Source organism: Mandrillus leucophaeus, unplaced genomic scaffold (assembly GCF_000951045.1).
Source record: "Mandrillus leucophaeus isolate KB7577 unplaced genomic scaffold, Mleu.le_1.0 Scaffold328, whole genome shotgun sequence".
NCBI lineage: Eukaryota > Metazoa > Chordata > Mammalia > Primates > Cercopithecidae > Mandrillus > Mandrillus leucophaeus.
The window spans coordinates 988,614-1,008,788 of NW_012103454.1; the positions used below are offsets into that span (position 1 = coordinate 988,614).

General features: G+C 36.7%; 1 long non-coding RNA gene across 1 annotated transcript in view; it reads right to left on the reverse strand.

The window, feature by feature from the left end:
* LOC105545408 overlaps positions 1-3,618 on the reverse strand; it is a 7,386-nt gene extending 3,768 nt beyond the window's left edge. The window contains exon 1 of the long non-coding RNA XR_001006914.1: positions 3,540-3,618. This is a non-coding gene — a long non-coding RNA (uncharacterized LOC105545408). The remainder of the gene's footprint in view (positions 1-3,539) is intronic.
* Positions 3,619-20,175: the final 16,557 nt, after the last annotated feature.

Consider the following 20,175-nt stretch of genomic DNA (forward strand, 5'->3'; position numbering starts at 1 on the left):
CTGGTACTTCATCATTTCTCTCTTTCCTAATATGTCAGCAAGTCATTGTGTGGTACTTTTAAAACTGCAAGTAACTTGGTAATATGTAAGTGCTGTCATGCAGTAAGGTTCCAACTCAGTGACCTAGAAATGGTTCAACTACAATCACAGATACATATTATCTACAGGTGTATAATTTTAGGGATATAAATTACATAACTTTTATTCTAGATTGATAGTTCTAAGATAGACATTTATAAATTTTTATGCCATCAGTCAATCTATTCTCAGTAACAGTTATGTCTTTGCTAAAGTGCTGTTTCTTCATTTAATAACACTGTAACAATGTATTTCAATTGTTTCATTTATGAATGTATTATGTGCTCTAATATGCTGGGCATTGATTCCGTCTTAAAGCATATATTATCTCTAACAAAATGCTATTAATTTACAAATCAATTGTAGCATGATGGGAAAGTTCAGAAGAAAGAGGCAGAAGAGATTTCAAACCTTACGTCTGATCCTTATTAGCTGTGTGATATTGAGCAGGTCATAACTTCTGAGTTATTTTATCTGTAAAATATAGGAAAGAATTTGCTCTACCTCTTCTCATGGTTGTTTTGAGGATCTTATAAGACATTTGTAAGCAACTTACATGCTACCAAATGCTATACAAAATTTAAATTATTATTACTTTCCAAATTCCCCTTATGGATAAATAAAAGCCATTTACTAAGTTGATAATTTAACAACTCAGAAAATAAATAACTATTTCATTACATTCATAATCATTAACATGTAACTGGTAGGCTAAGTAGATCTAAGGCCAAAGATCTCTATGTACTCAAACAAATGCAAAAACTCAATACACACTTATCCATTTATGCCTTAGGCATTAATTGCTATCTTAAACATACTAGACGTGTACTTTCTCCTGGGAGAAATATCTGTTTATACCTAGTGTGCATATAGCTAAAACAGAATGAGTAAATCTCTGCTGAATTATCATGAAGGACAAGAATTTCCTTGTGACTGCAGTTTGTCTTCTTGCTTCAGTAAATTTACATGTATCACTTTGATATTTAGCTGGGGTAAAAAAAAGTCTTCAAATCTCATTACATTGTTAAGCTTTATAAATCACATCTCAGGCTTTATTTACACAATGCAACAACTAAATCAGAAAAGCATTTTAAGATTTAATATTCAATCAATATCATTATTCTTTCTTGGAGATTTCCTATATTTCTGAGCACGGCAAAGATTTAAGGAAATGACTTTAAGAGAGTAATTTCATTTTGAAAAATTCTAAAATGTCTTGGAACTTCCAGCTAATCCTTGGCTAACTGGATGCTCTAAGTTCTCTGGGTGTGACTCCCAGACAGCAAAAGAAGGTGGAGGTTTGAAAATGCGGTGAGGACACTAGGATCCCCAGAACTGCTTACTAAGTTTCCAGTTGGAGGGTCTAAGGTTGAGTACTCCACTTTCCAGTCATTTCTTTTCTCCATCCTTCTAAGGAATGGGTTTATGTAAACCTGTCTGTGTACATATGTATTGAGGAGAGATGTCAAATATAAGCCATTTGAATGTGTAGTTCAAAGGGCCTGTTTTCAATAATGAAGTTAATAGGTCAATCAAAAATAAGGTTGAGACTCTGATCAGGAGTCGCTTAGACTATAATGGGAATTAATTCTCCCTCCTGTCCAATTTGTGGTATGTTAGGAAAAAAAATGGAAAAGGCACCCTGGGAACTTGGGCTTTCCAAATTATGACAGGTTATTTTCCCCATGTGAAAGCCCTGCAGATCAGCTCTAACTAGTTGTGCATGCCTTTAACTAATAAGGTGTCGGCTGCTATGACATTGGCTTTTTAAAGGAGTATAGATACATTCCAGATGAAATCAGGTACATTATAGAGACAGAATCTCTGAGACCTTACCCTCAACATGGGTTTTCTAAATTACAAAATAAACATTTTCTCCCAAGTCACTCCTATTTGAGTAGAAGGCACCCTTTTGGGAAATTACACTATGCAATAAATTACAATTTGATACTTTTTTCAGAGGTAGATTTTCTTATTTATGCTTTACTTCTTATCCTTTTAAGGGTATAATGAACCATTTGTTATACTCTAAAGAAAATATAATACAACTGATAGAAATAGCAATGAACATCAAAAATAGTTTTATGATATCAAACAGCTTAAAATAGCAAATAAATCCTTTAAAAATCCTCTTAGCAGGGTGTGGTGGGTCACTCCTGTAATCCCAGCACTTTGGGAGGCCGGGGTGGGTGAATCACTTGAGCTCAGGAATTTGAGACCATCCTAGACAATATGGTGAAACCTGTCTCTACAGAAAATACAAAAATTAGTTGAGCCTGGTGGCCCAGGCTTGTGGTCCCACCTACTCAGGAAGCTGACGTGGGAGGATCACTTGAGACCCGGAGACAGAAGTTGCAGTGAGCTGTGGTCATGCCACTGCACTCAGCCTGGGCAACAGAGAAAGATCCTGTCTCAAAAAAAAAAAAAAAAAAAAAAAAAAAAAGCCCTCTCAATTTTCTATTATAACAGGCAGAAGTTGTAGTGAGCCATGGTCATGCCACTGCACTGCGCCTGGGCAACAGAGAAAGAACCTGTCTCAAAAAGAAGAAGAAAAAAAAAAAGCCCTGCTAATTTTCTATTATAACATGTCTATGCATGATAAAATCGGGTCAGAGTATTTTTAAGTTAGAGGACAGCTCAACTCCCATCCCAAGTAGCTCTGTATTTAGTAATATGATTCCTTTTGTATTTTTGTCAGATAACTTGCTTTCTATCATTATCATTAGCAGAACTTTACCACTTGTTTTAAATCCTTCACTCCCCCATCACTACCACGCTCTTATATTCTCTCCATCTGGCCCTAACACTTCTCAATTCCACTTTTATAATTTTCTTTTTTGAGACAGTCTCGCTCTGTTGCCCAGGCTGGAGTGCAGTAGTGCAATCATAACTCACTGCAGCCTCGAACACCTGATCATCCTCTCGCCTCAGCCTCCTGAGTAGCTAGAACTATAGCTGCATTCCAACAAGCTCAGTTTATTTTGTTATTATTTTTTGTAGAGATGGAATCTTGCTATGTTTTCCAGGAGTCTTGCTATGTTTTCCAGGCTAGTCTGAAACTCCTGTACCTCAAGTGATCCTCCCACCTCAACCTTCCAAAGGGTTGGGTTACAGGCATGAGCCACTGCATTCTGACCCAATTTTTATATTTTTCTAACAATATTTCACTGATCATGCCAATGAATGAATAATAAATAAGATTTTGATTTAAAAACTCCTATGGTTTTGCTTGGGATTGTTGTATTTGAAAAAGCTATGTTTAAGCCTATTTAAAATTGTAAGAAAGTTTCATGTAATGATAATTGATCTTTATTTCATAAAACTATTCAGACATTTTCTATCAAAATCCTATACAGGTAGTATTTTCCCCCAACACTATGAAATATATCTCAGCTTGGGGCTACATTTTCATCACTATTTCAACTAGATTTATTGATTAATTTAAGTAGTTTAATACCTACCATTATCAAAGATGTTTCTTTTAAAGTGGCATTAACTTTCAGACTAAAAAAAGAAAAGCTTATCTTTTATTTTCAATTTACCAGATGTTACAGTCCCTACGGTGATAATGTTAGCAATCTGGTATTAAGGTATAGAAATTGTGTTTTGTGATGTAACAGATAGGGTCTTTTATAAAGGCTCCATTATGCCCCCTGAGAAAATGAATTGACATGCTCAGCCCATCGCCCCTGCTTTTGGTCTACCTCACAAAGCTGTTATCTCTTTTATTTCTGCTAGATAATCACAAAATTTTCAAAGGACCGTTTTGTTGATTTTCCCGAATCTCTCAAACTTTTACAATATTAAATCACTGTCGTATTTGCATATGAATACCTTGTAACAGTTTTTCTTTTTATAGGTACTGTGGTGGTAGCTATCAGCCCTGGGAATTAATCCAAATAACAGCCTCTGAAGATGGCCTTCTTTGGTACCTAATCAAAAGCATCAACACCATGACAGCAGCCCTGCTGGGAATCCTGTCAGATTTCATTTATCTGAACACACTGGATAAGTGAGCCAATAGATAAATGCTTTGAAATAACTACTTCTTCATTTTTTCATTGCGTTGCCACCATGATTTTGTAATGAAAATATAAACCAGTTAATAGGTATTCGCACTGAACGTATGATGTAATTCTATCTTACCCTTCTTTGGTTATGGTGAGCCATCTTTTCAAAGGCTAATTTGAAGTTATATTTCATAGCTTTAAAAAACCAGCATTGTCCAGAAAAATGTATCCTCATCACACTTACCAATACTATTTGCTATTCCTCCAAGGTCTTTCCAATTTCTTCTAACAAGCCACAGAAAATGACATTTCTTTTAGGCCTAACTAGTATATTGGTTCTAGGTACATGATTCTTAACACAGTCTGGAAAACTTCACATTGGAACATCAAAGGCTACAAAATGTGTCATAAGGCAGATGTCCTCCCCAGTACCGAGAAGACTCACTGAGCATCCACTGATCACACACAAGGCAATAGTGCTGGGCAAAAACCCCACCCATAAGATGCTTATAGTAGTCTAGTTGTTGAAGTAAGACATAAGCGCATGAAAGAGTTAATGAATGATTCTATGCATATATAATAATATGGGAATTTAAGAAACAGAAAACAAATGTATAAAGAGTTAGAGAAGATCTCATGCTGGAATAATCAAGAAATACTTCACTACAGCCACCCTCAAGTGAAGCTTTGGGGCCTGAACCACAGGAGGTTGGCAGGACAAACGGGTAGAAATTATTTCAATCAAGAAGACATCATAAAGTTCAAAAAGCACAGTTTTGAAACCAGTGCCAACATGAGAGCAGAAGACCAAAGCATGTTCTGGAAAAATATAAACAAAAACAAAACTCATGACCAAATATGGGCTTTCTTTTTGGCAGTTACAGAAAAAAAAAAAATAGATACGCAAACATTTTGGAGAGCCTTTCAAACCAGATAGTATGGAAAGTGGAAGATACATTGACATGTAGGGATACAACACAAACGTAATACAAAAATTTCAGAAATTCTATATAAAAATAGACAATGACTAAATTACTAACTTATTTGGTACCATATTCTCATCTTTTAAATTTGGAGGTTGGATAAAATAATTCCAGATACCCCCCACCCCTCCAACTCTATCATATCAAGGGCATACTCAGCCCCAAACCCTGCAATATTCAAAGATAATCTGCAAAGGGTATGTAGAAAAAAATCTATTTTTTCCAAGTAGTGAAGTCAAGAAGGGCTTAATGGGAATTGTGGTATGTTGAATAGCATCATAAAGTGTGACAGAAATTTAGACAAGCAAAATGGGAAACAAGGGTATTCAAGATGTGGAAACAGTGCAAATTTGCTAAGATTGTTTTTTCATTTTCCCTTTATTCTAGAAAATTATCTTCTATCATACACAGTATAAGATGAATTCAAGTATCTTATTTCCTGTGAGCTGAAATGTTTTGCTTTTTTGTAGGTCATCTTTCTGGTACAAAAGTTTTACATGGGAAAGGATAAGCACAAATGATTGAGGGTTGAAGATTTATATATTTTAATGGCCCAATGTCTAGACCAAGAAGACAGTGAGCAAAAAGAATGGGAACTCGCATTAACTGAATGCCTAGCATGAGCCTCTCTCCATGTTAGATGCCTTATTGATGTTATCTAATTTCACAGTTAAGGCCAATTGTAAATGCTTTCCAAATTTTCCTGTTGACTTCTTAAACTACTAAAAAAATCAAAATCTCATAAATAAACTTAGTTATGAATATCAGTAACAGTTCCTGTTGGTTAAATTTCACCTTTTGACATATCACAAGATTCAGTAGGTCTGGAAAAAGTAAGCTTTCAGTCCACTGAAAACCAAAATGCACAAATGTGATATACTGTTCCTAATGTTATGCCATGCAAAAGATTCTTATTATTATTTGGAAACATTGGGCTTTCAGTATGAGTCACATTAACTCAAGGTCCATAGGTATGGTGTAAGTAAACTGACCTAAAAATGTTACCAACAAAACTTACTTGCAGATATTTGTCACCCAATGGCACTCTGGTACTGCTCTGTAACTAGAAAATCCCATTTCGTGAAGCTTTAATGCTCTTCTGCTGTTATAAAGGGTTCACTGTCATGACACTGATATTATTTTTCACACTACCTTCTTATTTTAAGATGTTTTCTAGTTTTATGTAGCATCCTAAGTTTTTCCAGGAGCATGTCTCAAAGCAAAACAACCAGTGCTACCATTCTTCGTTATTTTTCCTTGATAAATAGAAATGCTAACGTGTTTTATAAAGATTTATGCCTTTTATTTTTGTTTTCCATATTCAGGCCTTCTTTCCCCAACTATATTATCAATTTCTTTCTTTCATATCTCTTGCATTGTATCTTATATGTAATACTTTCTTGGAAAACACAGTGCTCGTAATTTTTTGGTTTAATCATAGACTAGAATCCTAGACTATTAGACCAGACGAGACACAGAATTTATATAATTCAGACACCTTCATTTTACAATTGAGGAAATGGAGATAAGTTCAGAGAAGTTAAAATAATTTGATCAAGCCTTTTCAGATAACTGATGACAAGAACCTGGGTGTCTTAATAATCTCATGCTTTTCACATTTTTTATCCCATCAATTTAGTAAGTATTTACTAAGTAACTTCTAAGTGATAAGAATGACATAATGAAAAAAAGGTGAATAAAGCACCTACCCTTATACTTTCTCCGTAATGTGTGCAACTAGGGAATAAACAGGAAATATAATGGGATAAGCGTAACATTACGATAAGTACACTGAGGCAACATCTATCCCAGGTTCAAACGAGGGTCAAACAACGCTTTCCAGAAGAAAACGTATTTCAGGTGAGAATGGAAGAATGAAGCGAAGTTACCAAAGTGAATGTTGGAGTGCTGAAGGTAGTCTACAAAAGAGGGAAGGGTGGGTTGGACAAGAGGAAGAAAGAGGGAAGATTGGACAGGTAGGAGGTGCAGACTGCAAATTGCCTGGCAGCCTTGCTAGTAAGATTACAATTTATGCTTGGTAATCCATTATCAGATTTTAAGTATGGAGAAATCTTCATTAAATTTGTATTTTAGAATGACAACTCCAGCTGTGATGTGGAGAATGAATGGGGTAGAGGGGACTTGTACCTTTAAGACCAGAAGACCAGTTAGAAGACTACTGTAGTCACCCATGAAGTGCACAGTGACAACTTTGATTTCAATTTGAAAAGTAGTGAGCCTGCTCCAATATTTTAAAAATAAGTCTTCTTTCTATATTACAAGGACGAAAAGAAAAAAAGTACGTGTTTATCTTTGAGGAGTAAATTAACTTTGGCAAGGAAGAATTTCATATTGTGGGAATTGAGGCCACAAGCCTTAATTATTAAAATGGCTCATAGAAACCCAATGATGGGGCAGAACTCAGTTCCGATTCTGAAGACCAGCAGTCCTAATCAAGATAGATCATGTTTGCAATGCCAGGGCAGCTATTCCAGCCCTAAACAGTCATGGCTTAATTCTAAATAGAAGAGGATTTTAAAATAAGCCTTCTTGATACTCAAAATACTGGAATAGTCTATTTATTTGAAGATTTCCTCTTCAATTGCAAAAGCAATTGCCAAAATATCATCCAAGCTCCCGATTCTCCTGCCAATTCTTATGAGTTTTATGGTTGCGCAGTTGCTGCCATGCCAACCTAATTTTTAAAAATTATTATGAGGTCTAAATACTGGCAAGAAATGCCAAAGGGGGGAAATAAGATCAAACAATGTGATTGCATTTTTGTGTAAGTTCATCCAACACCTAGGCAAGAGAATGCAATTAAGATCTTTAAAAAATCGGGAAAGAAGGATATGCATTTACATGAAAGATCCAAAAATCTTGCTTCTAAAAGAAATCTGTACAAAATTTTATTTCATATTTATAATGCATTATGGTTATGAATTGTGAAAAAATATATGGGTGTAATAGTAAAGGAAGTCTTTAAATGCCATATATAGCAATACTTGCTGTAAGAAATCACAAACTTTTATGCACATTATGAAAAATAATTACAATGCTACACTAAGAAGAAGCTGCAGAGATTTATATTCATTTTATGGATACTGACCCTTTGTTTTACCTTCTTTGGCAAGAACATTTTTTGTAATCCCCTAATTACTTCTCTAAAAACTCTTATCAGTAAAACAAAGGAGATGATTGAATTGCAAAATAAAAGTAACATTTTACTTTATACTGAACAAGCAAAGACTCAGAATATAATTGCTGTATTTTTGTTACAAGATTCTCAAAGCACTGATTTCTCTCTGCCTTTCTACACTCATCTGCCCTTATGTATGCGGGACTATGTCCTCTCTGACCTGGACGCCACAGTTCCAGACAGATATAGCAACTTCAGGCCACTTTTCTACAAAAAGTGGTGAATTCCTCCTGGGAAAGTATTAATTACCATCAAAGGCCTAGATTAAAAATATCCTTCTTTGTGCAAACTTCTCTGATCCTTCCAAGGAGAAGTAATTATTCTGTTCTTTATGCTTCTAACTATCTTACTTACTAACTTACTAACTTTCGATTTACAGGCTCATATATAAATGCAAAATACCCTATTTTAATTTGCTATATTTTTTCATACACCCCAATACGCTCTGAAATATATCTCAGTGATTAGACTAATTATATAAAAATAATATTGATATATACTTTATAAACTCATGTATTACAATAAATGACTGTTCATTACCATGAAGTACCATGTCTACAGTATGTATACCATAATTAAAAATATACAATGGTTACCTTTTTTAATTTCTATAAACTTTTAAAAGTTTGTTTCATTTGATTAAGCTTCAGCATATGGTAAAGAAAATTTCAGGGTCGGGTGACGTGGTTCACGCCTGTAATCCCAGCACTTTGGGAGGCCAAGGCAGGTGGATCACCTGAGGTCAGGAGTTTGAGAACAGCCTGACCAATACGGTGAAACCCTGTCTCTATTAAAAGTAAAAAAATGAGCCGAGCATGTTAGTGCATGCCTGTAGTCCCAGCTACTGGGGAGTCTGAGGCAGGAAAATTGCTTGAACCCTGGAGGCAGAGGCTGCAGTGAACTGAGAATGCGTCATTGCACTCCAGCCTGGGGAACAGAAGGAGACGTCATCTCAAAAACAAACAAACAAACAAAAAAAAAACAATGATTGACTGAAGTAGATGAATCAAAATCATGCTAGTATTACAATAATTAATACCATGATAATATTTTTAAATTTACATATTTAACTAAAAGTAGCAAATTTATACTATTTATATCTACAGAGATATTATATTTAGGAATAATATCCAAATGCATGGATTTATACTAAACTCTACCTGTTATTCCATAGAAAAAGATTTTTGCAAATAAACTTCTGATTCGTTAATTAATTTAGTGAGCACACACTGAAAATCTATCAGCAGGGCATTGTGCAAGCCAGAACATGGGGAATAGAAACTAGAATCAGAATGGATGCCTGTTCTCAAACAGTTCTTGTGTGGTGGAGTAGACAGGAACAGGAACAGATAAATTCATCATGGAAGAACTGATGTGAAATGGAGGTAAATACAAGGTCTAGTGAGGTTGCAAGGGTGACAACGGCCAACTTTACCAGCGAAAGTCAGAGAAAATGCCCAGTGTTGGGTAGACATTCACCAGGAAAATGAGTTGAGGCACAAAAGGAAGAGGGAACAGTGTGTACAGAGGCACCGAGACTTAAAAAGTGTGGCTCATTTGAGCAACTGCCTGTGGCTAAGGATGACTGAAGCACTGGACACACGGGGGAGAAAACTGAGAGATGACGGCCAAGTTGACAGAGGTCAGACCTCTACTCTAGGGAAGCTCTTTGGACTGCATCTTGTGGGAAGGACGTGCAGACTGAGACCAGGGGGAAGAGAAGTCAGAGAGTAGACTGTGCTCAGGGTCTAAACAGACAGTCCTTCATTAAGCATGTCTTTGACATTCAGGCATGTGTCTAGACACATTCTAACTCTTGCATTCTGTGGTTTTTGAAATTGGCTGGAATGCATAAGGATTAAAAAGGATGGCACTTCATTTTAAGATTTATGTTTTAAATTGCCAAATATATATTGAATGCTGATGATGTATGAGACACTATTTTTAAGAACTATTGGGTAGTCAAGTACTGGCTACAACTATTATTCCCTAAGACTTCTAACCCTGATGTAAAAAGTAGAAACATGTATGGGCACACAGACACACACATATACATACATGGCATACCAGGATAAGTGTTATACTACAATTACAACTAAGTGATATGAGATAGCATTCAGCAGATAAATCTTGTGAAATACCATTCTGTGTCCTCTATACACATTTCAAATTTAAATAATATAACTCAGGACTTACTAGACCAGATATAGAGAGCAGTTCTGGGGTATTACAACATTTAAACTCATCTATGGGAACTGTTACAGGAGGTTGGGAAAATAATATGTTTTCTTCCCACGCATAAAATGTTTACAAATATTCTTGTGAATTAACAAAACAAAACAACATTTTTCTCCTGGACAGCCTTTATATTTGTATACCATCAGCACTTCTTGGATTTTTTTAAAATTTTAAAGTAACTTAAGGAAAGTAAATGGTAAACCACCTGTAATTCATTTATAGAAGTCTCCCTTTTGCATATAGAAATTACACTCCACATTTGGAATAAAAATAATTCAATATTCAACATTAATGTTATCAACACAAAACAAATAGAAAAGAAATTCCAAAGGAGAGAAACCTAAAAGAAACTAACTTTTACATTTCCGATTTTGACATGTAATTTTTCAAACCTTACAATCCTTTAATACAGCTATTTATATTCTATTTCCTTCCTAAATTTAACTATGCTTTCCCCATATGAAGCTCAGGATGCTGACCTATAAAACAAAAAGAAATTCCAAAGAATACAGTATGGAAATAACAGAGGCTCATGATGCACTATGCTATTATTCAGGCTGAAAATAAATTGGTTTTCTTTAAGAAGAGACCCTTTTTTAAAGATACTATGTGCCAACATCTGTCTGTTCTCTTTTTTTTCACATCCTCTCATTCCACAAGAGCTGGACCACATTGACGATCCAGAGTCTAGGATCAATTTCATCCACTGGTGGGAAGAAGACTTATTTTCAGCGCTCTCCCACGTATCTCCAATGTGTTAATTCAGCTCTTGTTGATGTCTTGGTTACTCTAAATGGAAATGCTGGGTTCCCAAAACCAACACTCACCTTATAAGCTTTGAGATTTGGGGCCCATTTTATTCTCCGCATTTGCCTCTGAGGAATGAAGTCTTCTCTCTGAACTCCAGCCCGGGCCTGAGCTCCTGCTGCTGGGGATAAATATGCCTTATGCAGACGTTTTGCAGGCCTGCCTGCCTGGCTGAGCTCAGCATGCCATCTGTTCTGGGACTCCCCATCACTAAGCTCTGATTGTCCCTCCAGACTCTCCATTTAGTCCTTGGTGCTCTAACACCAACTGCTATTCTGCACTCTCTCTCATTGCTGGTGACAGTGTTGAATTTCACAGGAGCCCTGTGATCCTGAAATACAGTATAAGTTAATAAATCCTCCCATAGTTTGTGTTCTGAGAAACGGCTTACTGTAAAGAAACACATGTCCCCATAAAATTTAGATAAGAAACAGATGCCCTCCTTTACCTATGACAAGGCCAGAACACAGATCCTTCACATTTCCATTCTTGGACTCAGAAACGACAAATTGATCAATCAGAACAAAATGCAAAATTCTCTCCTTCCCCTAGACCGCTGAACTTTACCCACGACCTCTGGAGAATAAGCTGATTTCAGAATAAAACATTCTCTCCTCTGCTATCTGATCATAGCAACATTCCTCACCCACCTCCCCAAACTTGGTGAATTCTAGCCATGTTTACCTCTGCCTGTAAAAGAAAACTCATCTTTTGCTTAACTTTTGAGACCTAGCAGATCTCATGGTGGAAGCTATCTCCCTATTATCTTCCTCCACCTATAATCATTCCTTTCACCACTCTTGTAATAACCCTTTCAAATAAAGTATCGTCTTAAGTCCAAATTTCCTTTTTAGTTGACACTGGTCAGTGAGCTTTCTGTCTGCATAACTGAAGTGGCTGACGTTTTGCTATTGCCTGGAGTAGTTTTTGTCTCGCACTACCCCTAATCATATCTATTAATGTCCACGCTGTCTTTTGCAACCACACCCAGATACCACTCATGAAACCCTTCCAATCTTCCTTTCAAAGCTTGTCACAGTTAACACTTAGAGTCTTTGCACCACACGTTATTATTATATTAGCTTTCCCATCCTCAAACTCATTTAATTTAGAACATTTTTAGTCAAAAATCAAGAAAGTAACATCCAAACTGTTTAATTAAAATTCTTCCAAGATGCCTCAATCTTATTGCCATCAAATTTCCTCTCATCTCACACATCCAGAATGGAAAGCTTTTAAGAAATTTGTCAGAAACTCACAAGCAAGGAAAGAAATAGCATGGGAAAATGTTTCTTATTACTTGAGAAAAGGGCTTGATAACCAGCCATGCATGGAAACAGCATCATTTAAATAGAGGCTTGTAAGTGCACTCAGGCCACAAGGTTCTGTTCAGGTAAATTCAGAGATGTGCTTGCCAAAAAAAAAAAATCACAGTTCTTCCATCTATTTCCCGGTAAAAACACACAGATTAATTGTAACTCTCTTTGCAGGAAGTTGTCATGCTTCAAATGGCATAGAAAATTAGCTAAGAAGCAGTGAGCACCCCTCTGCTCCACGTCCTCCGTGTCCTCAGACAGTCACCACCACGGACGGGCTTGTTTTACGAAGTCGGATAAATATACTCCCACATATGCATATATACATATACATATGCATATATTTAGTAATCTCAGTATTTTAAAAATGACATTGGTGATGCATCCTGTATGACTAAGCAGGCCAAAAAAATATGAGTTGTTCTTTTCTCTCTTCTCATCAGAATGAGGCATCCTATTTTGGTCGATTTTGGTGTTATCTGGAATGATATTTGAGGCCCTTCTCTACCGGGAGGTTTTGGCAATTCTTAAAGGAATGTGTTGGCTCACTCACTACACTGTGTTCTTGCTGCTCCTAAAGGCTCCTGGCGAGCTGCGAAAACTGAGCTGTGCGACAAGGCTGTGGTGTGATGGCTAAGTGGCCGTGCAATGTTTCATTATCATAAGGGTGCCAACGTCGGGGGAAGCCACTTGACGGGAAGTAATCTGTAGGCTCAGCACTTGGTGCAATGGCCCACATATCTACCCAGTGTGCTGCAATTCCAGCAAGGGAAATGAATGCACTAAAAAGAAATGCAAATGAGAAAAATTAATAAACACACGATTACCAAGAGAATTTTGTAGCAAATACATACAGGAAATGTTCTACATCCACAGTAAATAAATATTACAGGAAGCTAAACTGCACTAAGCTAAACACTTTTTAGAAATGCTCCTCATCTCAGCAGGTTTCCATTCCGTGTTTAAAAGGGATGTGTCACTTCAGTTAAATTATCACTCATTTATTTACTTCAGTCTCTTTCAACGTCTGTTACTTTAAGAATAAATGATATAATGAGGCTGCGTCGATTCTGATGAAAGTATTTTTCACCATCATCAAATATTGTAAATAATTGTAAGCATTATAAGCAGTGATTACATGCCAAAATTATGCATACTACCTAAGATTACATGTCTGTGTTTTCTGAATATTCATCACCTGGGTATACAGAAGGGATGTGAATGACAGAATCATTACAAAATCTATCAAGTTGAAGATAATGTTTTTTCACATATTCTTAACACATCCCCATCCATTTTCTATTATTTATTGAGCATTTACTATGTACTGACCACTGTGTTAGATATGGGGCTTACAAAAATGAATAAACTCAGCAGCTTGCAGTTTCACAATGAAGTTACTAGGTTTTTTTTCAAAATGAGATCTATAAGCAAGCTGAGGAAGGGTCAAGATTTATTTCCAAATATTTGAAATTGCTAAGAATAGTGACACATTAAGCTATTAAACTTAAATAAGGTGCTTCACTGATATAGTTTGACTGTGTCCCCACCCAAATCTCATCTTGAATTGTAGCTGCCAGGACTCTCATGTGCTGTGGGAGAGGCCCAGTGGGAGATAATTGAACCATGAGGATGGTTTCCCCCATACCGTTCTCACGGTAGTAAGTCTCATGAGATCTGATGGTCTTATAAGGGGTTTCCCCTTTCACTTGGCTCTCATTCTGTCTTGTCTGCTGCCATGTAAGACGTGCTTTTCACTTTCCACCATGATTGTGAGGCCCTGCCAGTCACATGGAACGATGAGTCCACTAAACCTCTTTTTCTTTATAAATTACCCAGTCTTGGATATGTGTTTATCAGCAGTGTGAAATGGACTAATATACTCAGGGAGTTCCAAATATATCTTATGTGTACAATCAAATGATATTTTATTTGTAAGTCCAAATAAAGTGAAATCATAAGTATTCTGAGTCTTTTTTACATTTTAGCCAAAAGATATCCTGATTTCTGTGAGTCAGCTAAGTACATTAGCATGGCATTTTCTCAATGAAAAGTTTTTTTCCTGCGGAACAGTTATTGAGTTCCCTTATAGCAACCAGCTCTGTTCATCATTTATGTCACCAAAGTCCAAACTCCTTCTTATCCCATGAAACCGGCCATGAGGCTGACACAGGATATGGCTAAAAAAAATCTTGAGAAGAATAAATATAGTTTTGGTGGGGGTGAAATGTGTTTCTCAGCCTGACAGATCTGCTAGCTCTTCATCTCTCCCATTTAATGACAAGGCATTAACAAATACCCTTTTATGAAATGAATGTTTGAATGATAATTACTAAGCAACTCTTTCATTTGTAACAGAGCTAAGCAATTTAACACCTTCCAGCCACTTTCTAGAACAAATGTATAATCATAATTCTTTCAATGCATTGGTGGAAGTACATAAAAGTCCCTGGAAATTGTTCATTTTGCTTACATAAAGCCGTTAGCTCGGTTAATTACAAGTCATTGTCTTACTATTATTTTTTTCACACAGTTTCTTTCCACACTGCCATTTATTTAGCAAGAACCACAGGCACAGTGAAGTTAAAGAGACTTAACAGTAATTGGAAAAGAGCACATTAGAAGTTCCACGTTCCTCAGACCCACAGCATCATAATATTGTACTCGCCTATAGAGACTGTGTATGTAATGCCTGTTTGCCTGAGTCCACTGTCTTCATAGCCCAAAAAGATGTTTATCATCAGACTATGAAGTCTAACACCTCAATCTCCCCTTCTACCAAGTTTTCCTGTTCTTACAATCCCCATCGCATGCCTCATGGAGATGCAATAGGCAAAGCATGAATGAATAGATGCATGCGTGAAAACCAATGGAAGGTTTGTATGAGAGGGAAGACATATGAAATCAGATTTTTAAATTATCATTTTAATCCACTTATGCTAATTTTGGGAGTACTGTGGGTTTCCTGACTAATAATTTAACCAGAAAGACTTTCTCTCTGACAGTGACTTTCTCCATAGACTCTAAAAAATTTAATGAGTTGTGAGAGCAGTTGGTAAATATTGAGGAATTTTGAAAGCCAGTTGTTAAATTTTTGGTAGCTTGAAATTAATCATGATTGGCATGTGTTTACACCATGGCAATCAGCAAATGCTTCTTTCTCCCTCTTTCTCATTCAAGAGCCTGTTTACCAGCATACCACTGCTAAGACCTTCATAAAGTTCTAGCAAAAGTAAGAGAAGTGGCCGGGCACAGGAGCTTACACCTGTAATCTCATAACTTTGGGAGTTGAAGGTGGGGGGACTGCATGAGCCCAAGAGTTCAAGATCAGCCTGGCAACATGATGAAACCCAATATCTACAAAGAACACAAATAAAATTAGTCAGGCATGGTGGCGTGGGCCTGTAGTCCCAGCTACCTGAGAGGCTGAGGTAGGAGGATGACTTCACCCCAAGAGGTGGAGGCTGCAGTGAGTCAAGATCATACCACTGCACTCTAGCCTCAGAGACAGAGTGACACCCTGTCTCAAAATAAATAAATAAATAAGACAAGTATTCTCAATTTGCCTAATTTCCCAAGTAACCTAATCATGATGTACTTTTTACATTTTCTATCCATATTCTTTTGGTATGTGTGTTTTATCAACTCTTCTTCTTAGAGTTATAAATATAATACAAGCGTTAGCCACTTCGTAAGACAGTACTTGTTTTCTTAAGTCCAAAAATGCTCTTCAAACATCGGTGAAGCTGGCAAGCAAGCAATATCCTCCCTATCTATACAGGTCATGATTTCATAGCCCTCAGGGAAAGCCATTCTTGGCCTAGGTCTTTTCTGGCTGAAAAAGTCTATTTTAGATTCTCCTTATCTTCCCTACTCTTCCTCACAACTCTTTTTACTCACTCTTCTCCGGGACTCTTTCAGTCAGTCTTTTCTTAAATACTGTAGCCAGATTCATGTGCAATAACTCACTTGTAGGGGAAGACCAAATCTGCCACATAACCACAGTAAACTGATGTCTTTTACTCTTTTATGCTTACTTATGAATAATGCCCATGTAACTTAAAAACAGTAACAACAGTAAGACAGAAGCAAAGTCTTCACAACAAATGAAGATAATAAGATTAGACCATATCAGAAGAGATTAGTAATTGAAGTTTATATTAGCTCTGAGCTAATATAGAAAATGAGCCTAATTAGATTCTTAATTTCAGATTTGTGAAAAACACAAGTGTTAAAACCACTTAACAATTATCCTTTGCTAATTTTCCAGGGAAGTCTATTTTTCTCAGTAAGCCTGGTATTAGGCATCTATTTCAATGTTCTGTTTTTAATATTATCAATGAAAGAAAAATTATTCTAAGAAATTAATATTAACTCTATTAATATTAATGATTTATCAGCTTTAAGTATATACTGATTAAGATACTTAATAAAATACCTGATTAAGGCAGATGACTGAGGCCACTTAATTCTGTAGTTGCCTTTATAATGCTATTTAATAAATATTTAAGCATCCTTTTAAAATCAAACTTTATCTTTACACTACCTTTCCCTCTACAGTAAAAACAAACAAAAATCATTCTCATACCAGCTGGAAAAGGTTCACTTTCATAGGTAGTATCATCTCCTAAACATACCTGTGGTGTTTCAACGTAACTATACAATAGGAACATTAGGTCTTTTTTTTTTTTTACTTCCAATAATTTGATTTTAATCCTTAAAGCCTAAACTAAATTACATGGTCAAAAAATTACCAGAGAATCCAATTTAAGCTATATGCCCAAGGGCACATTCATTGAGCAATTACAACCTCCAAGCAAAAGGCATTCCCTAACTGAGCAATGAGAGGTATACTAATATTGAAAAGCAGTGCATTTTTTTCCTTTAGTATAAATAAAATTCTTTCAATCTTAGGATATGACTTTAAGCGCAGAAACAATTGATCACGAACTTTGAAGAACTCTCAATGTAGCGTGTACTCCTTGCATTAAGTGTGCAAGATTTAAGCATACACAGCTGATTCTATCCAACACGAGTCACCAAAAAGCCCAATTCAGAGCTTCTCAAGTTGTTTCCTGCGAAACACCTGTGTTTGACAAAATAGTACAGAGAATATTCCAGAAAGGATGCAATAATGATCTAACAAGTTTGGAAAACTATATAACAGAAAGAAAAATATCTCAGAACTTTTAATATATGAGTATGCTTTTTTTAAATCATTAGGGAGTCATTATGCATACTTCCGAAACACGTTTGAATGTTAAACAGTTTGCTTTGAACATCTTAGTTCTTGAAAGACAATAGTTTGTCAAAGAATGTTGTTTCAAAATGTGGTTACTGTTAAGAGTTAGCTACCAATTTGCTAGACTTTTGCTCTTCGGTAGCTAAATTTGAGTGATTTCAGTTCATTTAGGCATCTTCATATCTGAAATGCTGTCCTAAATATGGTTCCCTACAGTCCTAAATATGATTCAGGCTGAGAAAAATTATACGCAACTTTATTTCTTGAGGTTTGATCCTTTCTAAATTATAGATAAATTACAGTTCTGAGGATTCAGCTTACCATTTGTTTTTCTGTGCTGTTAAGTAGATCAATATATTCCCCTAAAGGCAAATATTCTATTTCTAACAGCATTTTCTACCTAAAACATTGCTGAAAACTTTTGGGTAAATGAACAAGTCAGAAAAAGCAGAGTTGCTGAAATTGGCTCATTTTCACTGATTTTGTATTTTAATCTGGCTTTTCATTTGAAAAGAGAGCTACAGAATGATGTTAAATGAAAAATGGCATTCCATAATTCTTCCATTCACATTTTCCTAGCACATGAAGAAAACCAAGTCACCTTGTCAAAAGGACTCGGCATCTCATTAAAATGTGTAGAAATCTCTACATGTTGTTTTCTACATATTTACCAACTCTAATAGATGGAGCTGCATTTTGAGCAAGAACTACGCTTTTCTTTCTTTCCAGAGTAAGTGGTGGACACCTACAAGTTCTGGAGGCTCTTACAAATTGTGGCTCTGTATTTTGATTAGGGTAAATAAGCACGTCAAATAATGTTTAGACCGTGTATAGTACTGATGCAGGACAGGCAAGCCCCAGAACTGGGGCTTAGCCTGGGATGGTTCTTGGCCTATCCCATGAAAGAATTAAAGGGTGAGCTGGTGGGGTTAGACAGCAACTGTTATTGAAGTGGCATTGACCAGCAGCAGCAGAGGGACTGCTCCTTGAGGAGCAGAGCTACCCCATCCATAGGCAGTATGTCCAGAGTAGCAGCTCAGGGGCAGTTGCACAGGCATATTTATACCCACTTTTAATTATATGCAAATTAAGGAGATTACGCAGAACTTTCTTTAAAAAAAACGGTGGTAACTCTCAGGTTATTGGATCATTGCCATGGAAAGGGGCAACAGCATCTAGGTGTTGCCAGGGCAATGGTAAACTGACATGGGACACTAGCGGGCGTGGTTTATGGAAAGCTGCTTCTGTCCCACCCCTGTTTTAGTTGGTCCTCAATTTGGTCCAGTGTACAAGACCCACCTCTGAAGTCAAGCCCTACCTCCTGAGTTGAATCCTGCCTGCTACCTCAGTACCCTGCTCAGGATCATTGAGTATGCACCATGATTATTTAAACATTCTATGCCTCAACCGGCCCCTTGTAACCGGCAATGAGTTTATTGGATGGTTCATGCTTTAAGCCATGAGAGGGCATTCTAGTGATAGGAGAACTCCATGTGCCCTGATCTGAATAGCAGGTGTCACTCCAGCATACTTGGTAAGAGGCATTAGCTCACAGATGACTTATCTGAGTTGAGGAAGTATAAGAGACTGTGGGGAGGTGGGTAATTGTCAGGGAAGGACACTGATATGCTTTAGGCTGCATCCCTACCCAAATCTCATCTTGAATTGTAGATCCCATAATCCTCAGTTGTCATGGGAGGGACCAGGTGGAGGTAACTGAATCATGGGAGTGGTTTCTCCTATGCTATTTGCCTTATAATGAGTGTCTCATAAGATCTGATGCTTTTATTAGTGTCTGGCATTCCCCCTGCTCGCACTCATTCTCCATTTTGCCACCCTGTGAGAAGGTGCCTTCAGCCATGATTGTAAGTTTCCTGAGGCCTCCCCAGCCAGGCAGAACTGTGAGTCATTTAAACCTCTTTTCTTTATAAATTACTCAGTCTCAGGTGTTTTTTCCAGAGCAGTGTTAGAATACAATAATCCAGTAAACTCGTACTGATAGAGTGAAGTGCTCATATAAGGAGACCCAAAAATGTGCAAGCAACTTTGGAACTGGGTTCCAAAAGCAGAGGTTGGAACACTTTGGAGGGCTCAGAACAAGACAGAAAAATGTGGGAAAGTTTGGAACTTCTTAGAGACTTGGAGGGCTTAAAAGACAGGAAGATGTGGGAAAGTTTGTAACTTCCTAGAGACTTGTTGAATGGCTTTGACCAAAATACTGATAATGATATGTACAATAAAGTCCAGGCTGAAGTGGTCTTAGAGGGAGATGAGGAACTTGTTGGGAAGTGGAGCAAAGGTA